Source organism: Saccostrea echinata, unplaced genomic scaffold (genome assembly GCF_033153115.1).
Source record: "Saccostrea echinata isolate AGI-Se365-2 ecotype Australia unplaced genomic scaffold, CSIRO_AGI_Sech_v1 ptg000042l, whole genome shotgun sequence".
Taxonomy (NCBI): domain Eukaryota; kingdom Metazoa; phylum Mollusca; class Bivalvia; order Ostreida; family Ostreidae; genus Saccostrea; species Saccostrea echinata.
Genome location: NW_026889791.1, coordinates 6,901,100 through 6,917,076, shown reverse-complemented (window position 1 = coordinate 6,917,076; position 15,977 = coordinate 6,901,100). Strand labels below are relative to the sequence as shown.

The 15,977-nt window shown below is 33.4% G+C and overlaps 1 long non-coding RNA gene across 1 annotated transcript; it reads right to left on the bottom strand.

Moving 5' to 3' along the window:
• Positions 1 to 10,281: 10,281 nt before the first annotated feature.
• On the bottom strand, positions 10,282 to 13,800 carry LOC133201097 (uncharacterized). The gene is made up of 3 exons (XR_009723039.1): positions 13,722 to 13,800; positions 11,364 to 11,463; positions 10,282 to 11,124 (listed from the first exon to the last, which is right to left on the bottom strand). It is a non-coding gene; the product is annotated as an uncharacterized LOC133201097 (long non-coding RNA).
• Positions 13,801 to 15,977: the final 2,177 nt, after the last annotated feature.

Genomic DNA, 15,977 nt, shown 5'->3' with positions numbered 1-15,977 from the left:
CATATAGGAAAACATGGATTGGACTCAAAGCGACCTGACTGCGGATCCTAAGATTGTTGCAGGCTCAGTAAGAAGATTCCTGAATGAAACAAGCTTCCATGTGGGTTATATTAAATGCAGCTATGATAAATAAAATGTTCTACATGCATTTTAAGAAGAAAACAAGATAATTAAAGCGTGGAATAGTTTATTTCATACATTTATATTGGTTTAACCCCCCCTCGTTTTCATATATTCCGTATTTCTCGTATTTTGGATGACCTTGACCTTTGACCTTGACCTAAATTTCAAGGTCAAAGTTTCTAAAGTAGTTGAAGACACTGTTGAAGGTTTCGCATCTCTACGCTCAATGGTTGTGGAGGAGTAGCGATAACAAGGCTTTTGGCACAAGGGGCAAGAAATTTTTAATGCGTCAGGCTAAGGGGTTGAAAAGTGAAATCTGAAAATAGTTTTAAAAGGACATATGATGTATTTAATGTTATGTAATATATGTTGTCAGACAAAAGAGATTTTAAAAGAGCTAAATTTCTCATATTTAGAGTGACCTTGACCTTTGACCTTGAACAAATTTTGAAGTCAAACGACGAAAAATCCAATGCAGTTAGTTTCGTGTCTCTACGATGAATCGTTTTAATTTTTTTCATCATACGTAAAGAAGAAAAACTTTCAGGGGGCAATAACTCATCAAAGTGCTGGATCTATCATTTCGCAATGCAAGATCGAAAAGTCTTCTCAAGTAGTCGAAGACATCGGTGAAGGTTTCGTAACTCTAGGGTTTACGGTTTCGGAGGAGTAGCGATAACAAGGTTTTATTGCGAAAGGGGTTATAACTCCTCGAGGGTTCAAAGTTCATATACGCAGGGTCAACTGCAAAAATCTTTTACGAAGTACATTCTTATGGACCATGAATCTTTTCGATAAATCTTGAAACTCAAAAACACGTGGCGGAAAAATAATAATAATAATAAACAGAACAATTTCAATAGGACTTTCCACAGAAAGGTGGAAAGCCCTAATAATAAACAGAAGAAAATCAATAGGTCTTTCCACAGAAAGGTGGAAAGACCTAAAAACAAACAAAAACACCCCCCATCACCACAAAAAAAAACAAAAAAAACAAACAAACAAACGAATAAACAAAAGAAGAATTGAGATTCGTTCAAAACTTTGATGACCGTGAAAAATATAAGGAATCATTTTTTAAAATTGACTATTGAATTCGTGTATGTAATAATTAAGCTATGTTTAGCATTGAAATCTTGAACGTCAAGTTTCAACTCTGATATCTCGACACCCCGGATATCTCGACATTTTCTGAAAGTTCCGTTGAATTATACATGACTTTGAGGAAAAAGGATATACACACACCTTTCTGCCTTTAAAGGAAAAAAAAACGTTTTTAATCCTGTCCTGTGGTAACAGGCAAAAATACCCGTCATGTTCTGTAATTTCGAGATTCCACTTAGCCTATGAAGAGAGTCGAGTAGAGCAGGAGAGTTTCAAACATAAAATGGATATTGCTTACCTGCATCGCCTTATACAAAAAAATTAAAAACGTGTTGGACGTATTATTTTCAATTCTTGCTTGAGACATAATTATATATGTACATTTCATTGCACCGAAGTAAGAAAAGCCTTAAGATGTCAGATTAGCTGATGTAACGGAGGAAGATGACTGCGTAAAAATATATTCCAGTCTTTCAAAATCTTCAGTTTCAATTTCAGATTTCGTCAAAATTGTAATGCAGCTGTATTTCACTTTGCTCAGAAAAGTCCAGCTATGTTAAATATGCATAATATAGAAAAGCTCCAAGAGCAGAACAACCATCTCTTTGATCAAACTCTACTTAAAAAAAATAATAATTTTAGAACTTTCCGTAAATCTGAGTTGGAAACCAGACAATAAAATCTCTCGCGAGATTTTTTTTAATTCCAGGAATCCAGAAAGGTCATTATTTCAGATCAAGCGCAATGCTACAAGGAATTCTATTTTTCCTAGGATTGAAATTTCGAACTTTAGTAAGCTTAAACATGACACGTGACTGACGGCTATATTTCTATGTCCAGCAGGTGATAGTAAGTATATGGCAATATGATCGCGAATTTCCAATTCATTCCGACATTAAGACCGCGGAACATTTACTGTCAAGGTTTGGAAATACATGTATGCAGATTACGTCATTTTCATCTATTAGAGTCAAAACATTTGAGCGGGTAATTATAATAATTCAGCGCGGGCGTCTGGATTAAAATTCTAGTTCGAAATTCATTTTAAATTCACCTCAGCTACTCTTGTACGCACAGTGTTAGTGATAGATATAGAAGATAAATAATGCCAATTTCGAAATAATTAATATAATATATTAATATATATTATGTAATAATTATATTATATAATAATATATAAATCAGAGTTTTCTGTCCAATGTTTTTTGTTTAAAAGAAATAATAAGAGGACGAACATTTGTTTCTTGAGAAGGGGGGGGGGGGGGTTAGATCTTAGAAATAAGCAGAAAGTTTTTGAGTTTGGACAGCCCATATCAGTGTCGTCTCGATCATCAAATATTTTAAGTGTAACAGATGGAAATGAGGTACATGTAAGCTGTATATTTCCAATCTTGCCAGTTAATGTCGTGCGGTCTTAGAAATCTATTTTAAAGAAACCAATTTCCTTAGTGTTTCATTTGAGATTACAGTTTCGGCCCTTTTAAGATATGATGTACGATTGCTGTGTCCAAGTGATAAGCGTCGATGATCGAGAGCACAGGTTAAAAAAAAAACCAGAAGACAGCTTTTGATATAACCTGATTTACTTGGGAAAAACTAAAAAATTGACAAATAGTTTCAATTTTCATGTATATGAAATAAACTTTCACAATCTTTTGAATCATTATGTGCCTCTTTTTTATGTTTGTATTCCATACCTTGGAAGAAATTGATTTGTATGAACAACATGGTCGTAGGAACCCCCAATAATTGTGCCGATATTATAGTATCCCAACTGAAAATGTATGCTCCCCCCCCCCCAATGAAAATGCTTCCTACGGCCCTGAATAATAAAAACTTATTTAAAAATATTCTATCAACGTATTTTTAAAAAAAATTATATTAAAAAAATCCGCTTGGAAGTAGAAAAACAGACTTTTATAATTACTTTTTTTGAACGGAATAAACTTAACCAAAAAAACAAACAAACAAACAACTACCGTATTTTACACATCATGCATCTGAATCAATTTCACGTTAGAATTCATCGGTGATACAGAAAATACTTGGAGTGTTATTATCTTCTCTTTTAAACAAAGTTGGAGGGGGAAAAAGTAAGGCGCTTGTGGATGTGGGTGGGTGGATGGTAGAGTGAATGCGTGCTTTTAACCGAAAGTAAAAATTTTTTAATATCGAGATCGATTTGCTTTTTTGCGAGGGGATGGCCCACTTTACGCGCAGACCCCTTGTTTGGGTTGGATTTCTTTTTTTCTCTATGGGGTATCTGCGATTTTTTTTTGGGGGGGGGGTTTAATGTTTCAAGTGCGCCTGCTTTATATCCATTTTTAATTGGGTTAGATTATAAAATATAAAAAGAATATTTTGTGTGAAATTGTTATATTTTTCGACTGAATATAAACCGTTCCCAGATCCTAAATGTCTAGATCCCCCTCCTTCTTAATTAATGGGTCTGCCTCTTAAAGTGTGAACTAAGGCGTCTTTTCTTAGGAATAATTACATACTAGCAGCTTAGAAAAAGATATCAAATATTTTCTCAAGTTTTTATGTGTCAAAACGATTAGGATTATTAAATAATTTTAAGAATGTTTAGAAAGTGAACTTGAATTGCTGAACGCGACATCAGTACGTTTTCTGTGACTAACGTCAACGTTGTTTTAAAGTGCCTTTCTAAAATGCGTATGAAATACTGAAAAAATCAGATATTTTTAAAAGTTATATATATTTGCACTCAGAAAGGGCCAGGCTATTTAAGGGCCCCTTTTCTCGTGACGGCAGTCATACATTTATAACATTTAGTAAAAATACTATTTGAAAAAGACTAAACGTCGCTTTTGGTATACATGTATGTAAAGAATTTCCTTGTGAATTCTAGCTACAGGATATATATAATATCTGCTAAATTTACTTTATGGGGATTAAAAATTATTGGAATGAATATGACTATATTATGCGCATTTTCCTTGAAAACTATGAACATCCTATTACCTTGCTTAAACAGGTGCTTGTTTCATTATCAATTTGACGCTTTTTTCTGAAGCAAATTATTTTACGTCTCAGTTGACGTCATAGTACGGCATTCATGACGTTATAAACGTAACTATATTCGGCGTCGAAAGGGTTAACGACGTTGGATCCTGATATTTAAAGTCTTAAACTTTTTTTGTCAAGTATATTTTTAGCTTCTACACACATAGCTTAATTAAAAATCAAAACAAAAAATGGGGGTCAATATGCTTCTTTTGGCGCTACAGTACATTTAAAATGACCTTTTTGCACTGAATTTGTGTCTTAATCAAAAATAACATCTTCGACGTTTTCCCTCCAATATTTTTTATCCAAATAAATCATGGGGACAAAGTATGCTATTATTCTCTCTTTAAAAAGACACATTAAAATTGTGACAAAGAAAAATTTTCAAATTGCTTCGCATAATCAATTATTTGACCTTTCTGCACTCACAAAATGTCATTTTTCGGGCATTAAAAATTTAACAAGCAAGAAAAATATTTTAAAGTCTTAAACTTTTGCTGAATTTAAGTAGATTGATCAGAGTGATCTTATATATTCAGAAAAGAAAATCAAAAGTGGAGGTCTATGATGTTATTTTTTAGATAATACTAAAAAACTGTTAATTTTATGATAAAATTGGCTCAATTTTTTCCTGGAGTTTCAGAATATATTTTCTATATTTGTCACAATATGATGATAGAATTCACAAAAACTTATTTAATTAATATTTTAGAACCAGCATTAAACATTTCAATGCACACAATAGCTCTGTGTGCAACCAGCATGGAAAAATAGGAATCTAAACTTAACAGTACTGTATATATTTCAAAAGGGAAAAAATGATCATTTTCTTCTAAAAAAATCTTCCGCCACAAAATATAGTTCCTGGCCTAATCCTATTTGAATGGAATTTAATCGCGTTTTTTTCATTGGATATAGTATAATTTGCATTGTAGAATCCAGATTTAATGTTAGAACTTAAAAATAATGCAGAATTTTAGAAATAAAGCTCCAGACCAAAATCTGCTCAAAAGCTCAGGATCGAACGTCCTTAAGGCTACACCAGAGATATCCTACTTGCCTTTACAATATGACGTCATAGTAAGCTGTATGACGTGAACTTTAGAAATAACTATTTCTTAATATTTATATTTAAAGTTTAATTTCAGGTCAAAGAAATGAATGGAATCATTTAAAACATAATATAAACTAAACCTTGTCGTTTTTGGGTGGTATAAATGGCTAAGTATTAGGCATGGGGGTTAAATACCAAACCCATGACGTCATAACTATTGATCAAATATTTGCCGAGTGAAATTAAACGTGACGAGAATTCATGTAAACAAATAGATGAAATTGGAGTTTTAAAGCATATACGAGGGGTGATCAAAAAGTTCGCGAACTAATTGAATTACTTCTTTAAAAAAAATGAAATGGAGTTTCAGTGTTTATTATTTTCTAAAGTAATCCTCTCCGATTTTAATGCACATCTGCCATTGTTCTTCCCATGCGCGAATCACGTAATCCAGGCAGTCACGTGACATGCTCTGAAGCAGCCTGTTCAGAGAAGCTAAAAGATTTTTTTGAGTCTTATATTTCTTACCATGCAAGTTATTTTTTGTAACAAAAACAGTCCATCTGTCAGAAATGGCCAAATCTCGGCGATAGGATAAGGATAAGGATAAGGATATGGATAATGGATAATGGATAAGGATATCCCTTCCCACAATTAGTATGGCGACCCATCAAAACCCGAGTCCTCTGTCTCGGGAGAGTCGTTTATCCAATGTGGATAAAGTATGGGCGCCTTCTTTTCATCATATCTCATATGTTTAAAGTCTAAAGTAAACGATATCTAGAGCTTTAATAATTATATTATTGTTAAGATATACAACCATTTTTCTAATTGTTACTTGACGATGTTTCATAACAAATTACTCAACTAAGGACACATCTTTTCCCCGGCTTGCTTTCGCTGGGCAATAGAACAAACATCATTTTTAACCGTCTCCCTGTCTTTACTTAAACAATCAATCCAATTAATGATTGAACTTCTGGTAAGTCTTTTGTCTTCATAAACATTGTACAAATTATCGTATTCTACTGCAAAGGAATTTCCAAGATATACGTTAAACATTACAGCCGTTCGTTGCTCGAGTACGACTGAGTCAACCATTTTTTGTCACAAGTGACCTACATATTGACGCAACGTATGTTATTTATATAACATGTGTATGACTATATGTGTGCCAAATTTCATTCTGATCTGAATTGTGATTTTGTAAATATAAAGATAGTTCGCGAACTTTTTGATCACCCCTCTTACCGTGAATGTTATGTGTGATTCATAAGGAATTAAAGATTAAGAATCAGGTACATGTACGCTGATATATTCTTATCATGTTTTCTTATAATTAACACAGGCAGTGCTTTGAAATCCCGATCAACCTTTCCTCTGTCGTTCTATAACAACAAAGATGCAAAAGTTCAACACTACGCCGCATACTTTGAAACAAAATTTTTGTTTGTATCGAAAGCTTATATTCTCTTGTACTTGGAAAGTGCCGCTAGAATCGTGTGGTTAACATGAATTGATTACAATTCCTTGATCGTATGTATAAAATGTAAAAATTTTGGCAATTAAGGTTTCATGTGATACTTTGGAATATTTTTTTCTGTGTCGGGAGAGTAGGATTCTAGCAGCACTTTTCATGGCCCAGTGATGTTTTTACATAATTATTTTCACTAAAAAAAATAATGAATTAGCTCCGGGGTAGTGTTGAACTTTTCACTTTTTAATTGAGGCAATTTTTCTATTTATAGACGTCACGTGATGACGTCGTTATGGAGTTCTTCTTTTAGCCTAAGACTCAATGACGTCTATACAATGGATACTAATAGTAAATGCTTTATCTATGACTTTTCCGATTTATCAATGTTACATTTTACGAAAAAAGTACAAATTCGCCGAAATATGATCTGGGTACTGCCTTAACATACCTGCGCTGTTTCTTATTATTATGTCGCCCCAAACGAAGTCGGGCGACATATTGCGATTGTACTCATGAAAACCTCCTCCAGAAATTTTCTCGCAGATGGCTGGGGCAATCTTACTGAAACTTTCCACAAAAGACGATCACTGGTTGTACTTGTGCAGTGAAGACTTTCAGTTTCAAAATGGCTACCGTTGCCATGGAAACGTACGAAAAGTGAAGAATTTTGTCCGGAAGTGTTCTCGCTGATTCTTTGGACATTCGTCATGAAACGTTAGAGAAATGATGATCAGTAATTGTAGTTGTGCGATTCGCATTTAAAATTTTAAAATTGCCCATTGTTGCCATGGAAACAGATGAAATGTGATTATTCTTTAACTTCAATTTTCTCAGTTACTGCTCAAGCAATCATTTTGAAACTTTTAGGGATAATTCTTTGCAATGTGTCAAAGTGATTTCTATTTTCAAAAAATCTGGAATTGGTCGCACACAGTTGCCATAGAAACGAATCATAAAAAAAGGAAAGATGTGCACATATGTTCTCAGAGTTGGCTTGGACAATCTTGATGAAACTTTTCAGAAATCATGATTATAAACTCTTAGTGTGCAGTCAACATTCAAAATTTTCTAGATTACTACAGTTGCCATGGAAACGGACGAAAAGTGATTTTTTTTCATTTCTATTTTTCTAATTTATTACGCAAGCAATCTTTTGGAAACTTTAAAGATTTATTCCTTCTACTGTATCAAAGTGCTTTCCGCAAAAAATTGGATTTGTTTGCAGTAGGTCTATCGCTTCAGCCACCGGAACGAAGTTGTATTTTGGTTAATCGTAGTTTCGTACTCGAGTGTTATCGCAGATAGCTTTTAAAATCTTTATGATACTTTACAGAAATAATAATCACCAACCCTAGTTGTGCTTGGAATATTTTATTTTTTCAAAGTTTGTCACTGAAGCCAGGTTTGGAATACTAGTAAATGATTTAAGAAAAGTCGCAGTCACGTGACCATTGTATGCTATCAGAAGTTTCTTTTAATCAAAGTTCTGAAAGTACTGATACGAGTTGATGGTTGTCCAAGCTTAGCTGATGGGTATTGCTTTAGTGATGAAAAAATGAAATGTCTATAATTTACAAACAGAAATTTAAATTTCCATTTGATTGATGTCAATTTCATGACATGATGCAATGTATTTTAAAATCCAATTAAAGAAAATACTTTATGAAATTTTAAGAAAACGATATCTTTCTTTTTACAATATAATTATACAAGTTATACATTTATTGAGCATTGATACCTTTTTATTTACGTTTCCAAATATTTTTTCTTAAGATTCTTCGCAAATTCAAATACTGTTCATTTTTTCATGAACTACCATAAATGAGCATGAATATCTCCATTGTTACGTCATAATAACATACTTGACGTCAAAACTATAGTGCAAACTGATTTGCTTTAAAAATGACAGTTGAATGGCGTAATTTGTGGCAACTCTTCAGAAAAACAATGTACAAAACATAAGAAATGAATTTAATATTTGAAAATTCATGAGGTACATGAACTACAACACTTCACGCCGGCATATTTATCATGAAGCGCTTCATGAAATATGCCGGCGTGAAACGTCGTAGTTCATGTCCTCATGAATCTTCAAAAGTTAAATTCATTTCTTAATTATAACAAATGAAATGAACCACAATTTTTGACGTTCCTTATAGTGTATGCAGCAAGTATGTTTTTGATAAGTTTCGTTTTTCTCTGATATTTTTTTTTCTTGAGTAATGCTTTATTTTCACATGCAGTTTTCAAATAAAATTCTGTTATAGTCTGTCCCACCAAGCTATTGTCACCACTTTTTGCAACATATCTCAAAATATATAAATACCTTGGCCTTCAACTTAGGTTCGATAGATAGATCATTTTTTTTCCAATTTCCCTGCATTTATCCGAACCCTCGAGTTCAACCGGTGTATTGACACGGCGGCAAATTCAAAGTCTACGGGGATTTAACATTGCCAAAATGGCCGTCACTTCGGAAGGGATCCATCATTATTCGTGAATTTCCGTACTTTACCGTCATTGACGTAATGACGTAACACACTTTCGGAAATGCTCTGTACTTACGGACGTCCGGAAAAGCATACCGCCCGAGACTTACCAAGCACCTAATACACAATGGCATGTGTACTTAAAAATTAGTGATAAAATACGGAGTTTTCAGCATACATTGCATATCAATTGACAGAAGAGCTAAACACTGCGACCTATTTGAATTCATATATATTCAAGGATTCGTAAGTTTGAATGATAAAAATATTGGAGGCTGCAAAATATCAACCAAGCAAGAGTGCCATGACTGCTTTGCCAAAACATGTAAGCGAATACGTTCTAGAGTGTAAATGTTAACAAAATCTACAACTTTACCTTGCAATGAGTAAATCCCAAACACAATATATATATATAGTTCAATGTAAACACGACTAAACATCTTGTCACTTCTAGATACATGTCCCGTAAATGCACTTCCTGGATTCGTTTTACTTAGAACACTTATCACACCATATATCCACCTTTGTTAATACTTTTTGAATCTTTGTGCAAAACAAGACTTGTAGTCTGCATCAAACTACGTCACCAGTGGATTTTGACCTTGCCCTTCGAAAACTTCCTGTATCGGCATTAGGTAAATTCGGGCCCTGAGATTTTAAACATTTTATATCAAGTCTTTCAATTAATAAATGCCAGAATACCAAATATCAAGGACACACTCAAACATGTACTCATGGAATACACTTTATATATTTTTTTTTATTATGTCTGTAGATTTTGTATGAATATGAACTTTTAAAATATAACCAGGGACCTATATACTAACTATTAAAGTATATAGGTCCCTGATATAACAAACACTTTTAAAAAATGTATATTTGCAGGAAATATAACTTCTTGTCAAATCCCTCTCATATTATTTTTCCAAACATTAAGTAAAAAAAATTAAAAACTATAGACAAAATTAAATAAGCAGAAATAACACAAAGCATTATACAGCTGTTTTATTTGGAAACAAGAATTTAATTGTAGGATACAGAATAGCTAGCTGATGAAGACATCAGACAGACAAGCACAAGCAAAGATGATTAAACCACCCAAAGTACCTGCAGATACATGTTCATGTACATGTATATGGCCTTTTATACTTTTTTGAAAATTGAAAAAACTGTGGAATCATTTTATTGGGGGGGGGGGGGGCATTAATCAGCTGTTAGTGGACAGGCATTTAATTCAACTGGTTTGTGGAGACATAATTCATAAGGTTAAATTTAAAATACATTAAGTTAAAGATTCAATGAATTGACAAGTTGAAAAAATTAGTATTTGTGGGAATATAAATTAGTGGATATGTTTGACCCACCTATCCTCCCCCAAGAACAATGATGATTCCACAGTAAATGCTGCCAATTACTTTTTTTTAAATACCAAATAATTGAGTTATGTGTCTGAAACCGACAAAGTAAATACTTGTTGAAGTTATTGTTGAAGTTATGATAATTTACATCTTCTTCTGTGCAAAGTAAATTCACACTGTAATAATTAAGGATATAACATACAAATTCAGTAGAAGAAATGAAAGTCAACTGCTCTGTGGTGCTGTTGTTTATGGTTTGATTTGAAAGTCCCTTCAGCCTGGGTACAATAGAAAAGTTTTGACTCATATTCGACACAATGAAGCCAAGAATGAAGCTATGAATGAGTTGGAGAGTGGGTATATATCACTATCTTGTTTTTTTTTATTTACACTCTTAACATTTCTGTTGAAAATGGTTTCTGGCTTATCCAGTGTCCAGATCACTAAGTAGAGTACCAGTTAATATTTGTTTGAGCCATCACTTTTGGTCTGAAATAGATGGTAATACACTTGAATGTTAAATGTTATTAAAATTCTTGAGAATGAAAATTTATGGTTAAGTAATTGGAGTGAAATTAAGGAATGAATTTCAATTCTACATGTACCAAGATAGTATGAATTATATACATATGGAAAATACAATTTTTATTTTCAGATTCCAGCCTGAAATATGGAATTTAGACAGAGTAAAGACATTTTAATATTTTATATATACATGTATAACTTACATGTACTAGTCCAGAAGATTCCTGAAACTCTGTGATTCACCCAATTACATGAATGCCTTCGAGTCTGGTCATCATAACAATGTACTCTAATTTTTTTAACCTTCAAAAAAAAAAATTATGCAAATAAATAAAGGCATAATCAAGTATACTTTACTTCTTTATTACAATGTGTTCATACACTGTATACAATATGCATGATCTCAGTTTTCTGGCCTTTTATTTAGTACATTATGCTAGAATACTGTACATAACTTTAATTTTACAAATGAATGTTTTGCAAAATTTTTCTTTTGGACATAAAGAATGGAGGCATACAAGACGAGGACAATCCCCCACTCTGAGAAAAGACATTTCTTAATTCTTAGGTTCATGATGTTATATTTCACAAAAATTGTATTGTCAATATCATCTTTTACACATTTGCTTCTTTTATTTAATTGAATAATTTATTGATATGTATTTTTTATTTTCAATTATGAAGGTATGTGGAAAGAAAAAAAAAAAGAGCCAAAGGCTCAAGTGAGCTTTTCTGATCAAAGGGTGTCTGGCGTCTGCCATCTGTAAACTTTTTCGACTTCTTCTCAAGAACAGCTGGGCCAATTTAAAACAAACTTGCAAATGTGACAAAGCATCCTTGGGTGAAGGGGATTTTATTATAAGTTTGTTTACAGGAGTGCCATGCCTTCTTTCAAGGAGAGATAATTAAGTGTTCATGAAAATTTAGTGGCATCTTTAAAAATCTTGTTCTCAAGAACCACTAGCTGGGCAAGAAAAGATGAAAGTTATGTAAAAACTTCATTACAAATTACATTACATACATGTACATTCAAGTTTATTCATATCATAACCCCGGGGGGGGGGGGGGGGGGGCTAGGGGGGCCACAAGAGGGGGGCGAAGTTTTATGTAGGAATATATGGGAACTGTCTTTAAAAATCTTCTTCTCAAGAACAGCTTTGCCACTACTAGTATTAGTCATATTAATTCAGAAGCAACCTTAGGTAATGTAGAATCAAGTTATCCTCAGGTAGTGTAGATTCAAGTTTGTTCAAATTATGGGGGTGGAGACACAACAGAGGGTCAAAGTTTCGCAAAAGAATATATAGGAATCATCTTGAAAAAAATCTTCTTTTCAAGAACAGCAAAGCCATGATTAATCATATTATTATAGAAGCATCCTCAGGTAGTGTAGATTCAAATTTGTTCAATTTTAGGATGGGTAGGGTGGGGCCACAATGAGTGATGAGCGTTTTACATAGGAATACATGGGGGGGGGGGGGATCTTTAAAATTCTTCTGTTAAAGAACAGCAAAGCCATGATTAGTAATATTGATATGGAAGCATCCTGAGGTGGTGAAAATTTAAGTTTGCCATTGACATTACTAACAACTTTTTTAAATGTAACTCTTCCTTGAACTTTGAAAATTGTAATATATCTCACAGCAGGGGATTGTCCTGTATGCTCTCTTCCTTTACTGTTTGAACAAAATGGGTTAACTGTGGGGTAGATGTAAGTCAATGAATTTCAGATTATGAACTTTAAAGAAATATCACCCCCCTCCAAAAAAATTTTTTTTTTACAATACTGGTGAAAGAAAAAAGAAATATCAAGGGTTGTATATCAGGGAAACTTACAGCATTACCATATTATGAATTCCAACTTAACAAAAAAATTTTAGTGAAAAAGGGGGGGGGGCTGCGGAACAACCCCAAAAAAATCACACTGCCTTTCACATGGAGGGATGAAATGTAACTGCAATGTTAGTACTGGAAGTGTGAATATTTCAAAATGGGAGTATTTGGGGCATGCCCCCTCCCCTGGAAATTTTAGGATTAATGTAACATTTTGCATTCTGAGAGCTAATCTAAGTACATTTATTTTATAATAAAATGCAGTATGCTTACTTTATCCTCAACTTAATGTATATTTAATTAGGAATTTTTCTGTAACTAAAAGGGGAAATTTGACATTTTATTCAGAAGGTGAAAGGATTGTTTACAGTTATAATAAATTCTGTGGACCAGCTGTTGCGTTTTAGATATGTTCCCTGTGACTGAAAGAGAAAGTAGACCTATCTTATAAAATATTAAAAATCTTAAGCTTCTTACAAAAAAGTCATCACTATTATAGACCTACTGAAAGTTTTTGTTTTTAAAACTCTTTCGCTATATTATTTATGATTTGAAATTGGTTCATAATAATACACTTATCCGTTTCCCCCACTACTGTGCAGATATGCATTGGGCACTTTCGACGAATAATGCTTGATTTTGACAAATCATTAGCACTTGAAAACACTTCTTTTGTGGGTGTACTTTCAGAAGTAAAAGGAAAAAAAAAAAACAAAATACCAACTTACGTTTTTATCGAAGGAAGCTGTAAATTACACATCATGTCAACATCCCGTTTCTAGAGCAGTGCGTTATCCACAACTTGTACTGCATTGAATTCGGATTATTTTCTCTCAGTTTATGAGAAAACTCGTCAAAATATATTTGAATGCAAAACATTACTTATATTTTTTACCAAAACACACTGAATTGCTTTCGTTGAATTTTTAGGATTTTTTGCAATTTTAATTTCGAAAGAACTACTACTCTCTCGATAAACTGGTTTCCTGCCCCGTGATCTTGACGCTAATGGACGAGTTTACCATGTTAAATCCCCGTAGACTTTGAATTTGCCGCCGTGTCAATACACCGGTTGAACTCGAGGGTTCGGATAAATGCAGGGAAATTGGAAAAAAAATGATCTATCTATCGAACCTAAGTTGAAGGCCAAGGTATTTATATATTTTGAGATATGTTGCAAAAAGTGGTGACAATAGCTTGGTGGGACAGACTATAACTAATAAATATAAAGTCAAGAAAGTTATTGTACATTTTTACTACCCCCCCCCCCTTATACACACACGCGCGCGTGCCTCACCCATAATAACAACATAAAATATTTCTCTTAACCCGAAATTAACCTCTGGTCGACTTTAAATCTACTGAAGACCTGAACCATTTGTTAAATTTGCTGAATCGATTAATTATTAATAAGAAGGCACAATGGAGCACTGGGGGGTTGAGTCGGGGGGGGGGGGTACAATTCAGAATGATGAATCTAAGAGTGGGCTTCACGTCGGCAATGGCGTAACTCCTAACTGTGCTTTAAGCATTCTGTATTCTACTGTAATTTCAATTTGGAAGTGAAAAAAGGGTCAGTAGAACCAATGAGCACCTATAGTTTAAAATATTCCAGTGTGGTACTGTTTTTTAGCAATCGCATCTTCTCGGAACTTTCCGGCAAGCTCGGTAAACATATCCGAGGTTGCGGCGGTTTTCCGAACTTGCCGGAAAAATCAATGAAGGTAGATTAGAAAAGCTAGGTATTCATTACAATTTTAGAAATAACAGTCTTCGTTTTATAAGACCCGAGTAACTGTTACTTTTTGTTCATTTACGTGCAGTATAGACAACAAAACTTCAGATCATATGTATTTTCAGATGATAAAAACTAAACTGACATGTCTTTCCGATATACTCTGAAAAGATTTTTTTCCGAGCTTGCCGAAATTATCCAGGAAGGTGGTATAACTGTGAGGAAAGCTAGATGTCTAGAATCTTGGCATTATATGACCTAAGTTTTTCTTGTACTTTTATGTGTAGGTTAGACAATAAATAAAAAAAAATTCAGAATCCGGATCTAGACTGGTATTGCCTGTCTCTAACGTAAGAAATGTATATCGCACATATCAGACAAGAAAGGCTAGTGTAATTTCAGATCAAATCTATATTTGTATGACAAATCGAAATTGTTATCGCACAGTCTATCTACAGTAGTTTCCCCAGAATGCCCGACCGTGAAGTCGAGCACTATTCCAGAAATATAGACTAACGTAGTTGCTAGCGCTCGAGAGCGCTACCAATAAACACTTGTATTTAGTTAAATTATATTCCAGTATCAGTAGTCATTAAAATTAGCGATATTATTCCTTCCGTAGAATCCATTTCTCCGGATATGTTAGTTTTAGTTACATGTATAAACATCTGTGCTCTGATGTATTTCATGTTCATCAATCAGAAATAAAACAAAAAAAGAGGTTTTTGAGAATATAAAAATGTTTATTAATCACCAATCCTGCCTTTCAAAACTATTATCTCGTTAGTCCAATCCCAGCAATTGGACCATGTGATTTTAAAAGCTTCTTTAATAAACTAGTAGACTAATTGTTCTCGAACAATTAGAGGTCTTTCCACCTTCTTTAAATTTCTTTATTTTTTTTTATTTTACTCTTTAGAGTTAATTTTTATACAGAAAGAATCCAGAAATAGTTTGAAAAATAGAAAAAGCTAAAGAAAAAAAAATGAAAAAATTGAATTGACCTTGACCTTTGACCTTTACCACACATTAAAGGTCAAAGGTCAAGAATCACATTGCAATTGGTTTCATGCTTCTAGGACTTATACTTTTAAAGTTATAAGGCCTAATATTAAGCGCAAAGACGTTAAAGGGCGATAACTCATATAAGGGGTCATCAGATCCTTTTGCACTGAATAGATTGAAGTTGTGTCAAAAGACCCTGAAGACATTAGTGAAGGTTTGATGTCTCTACGGTCTACGGTTTCAG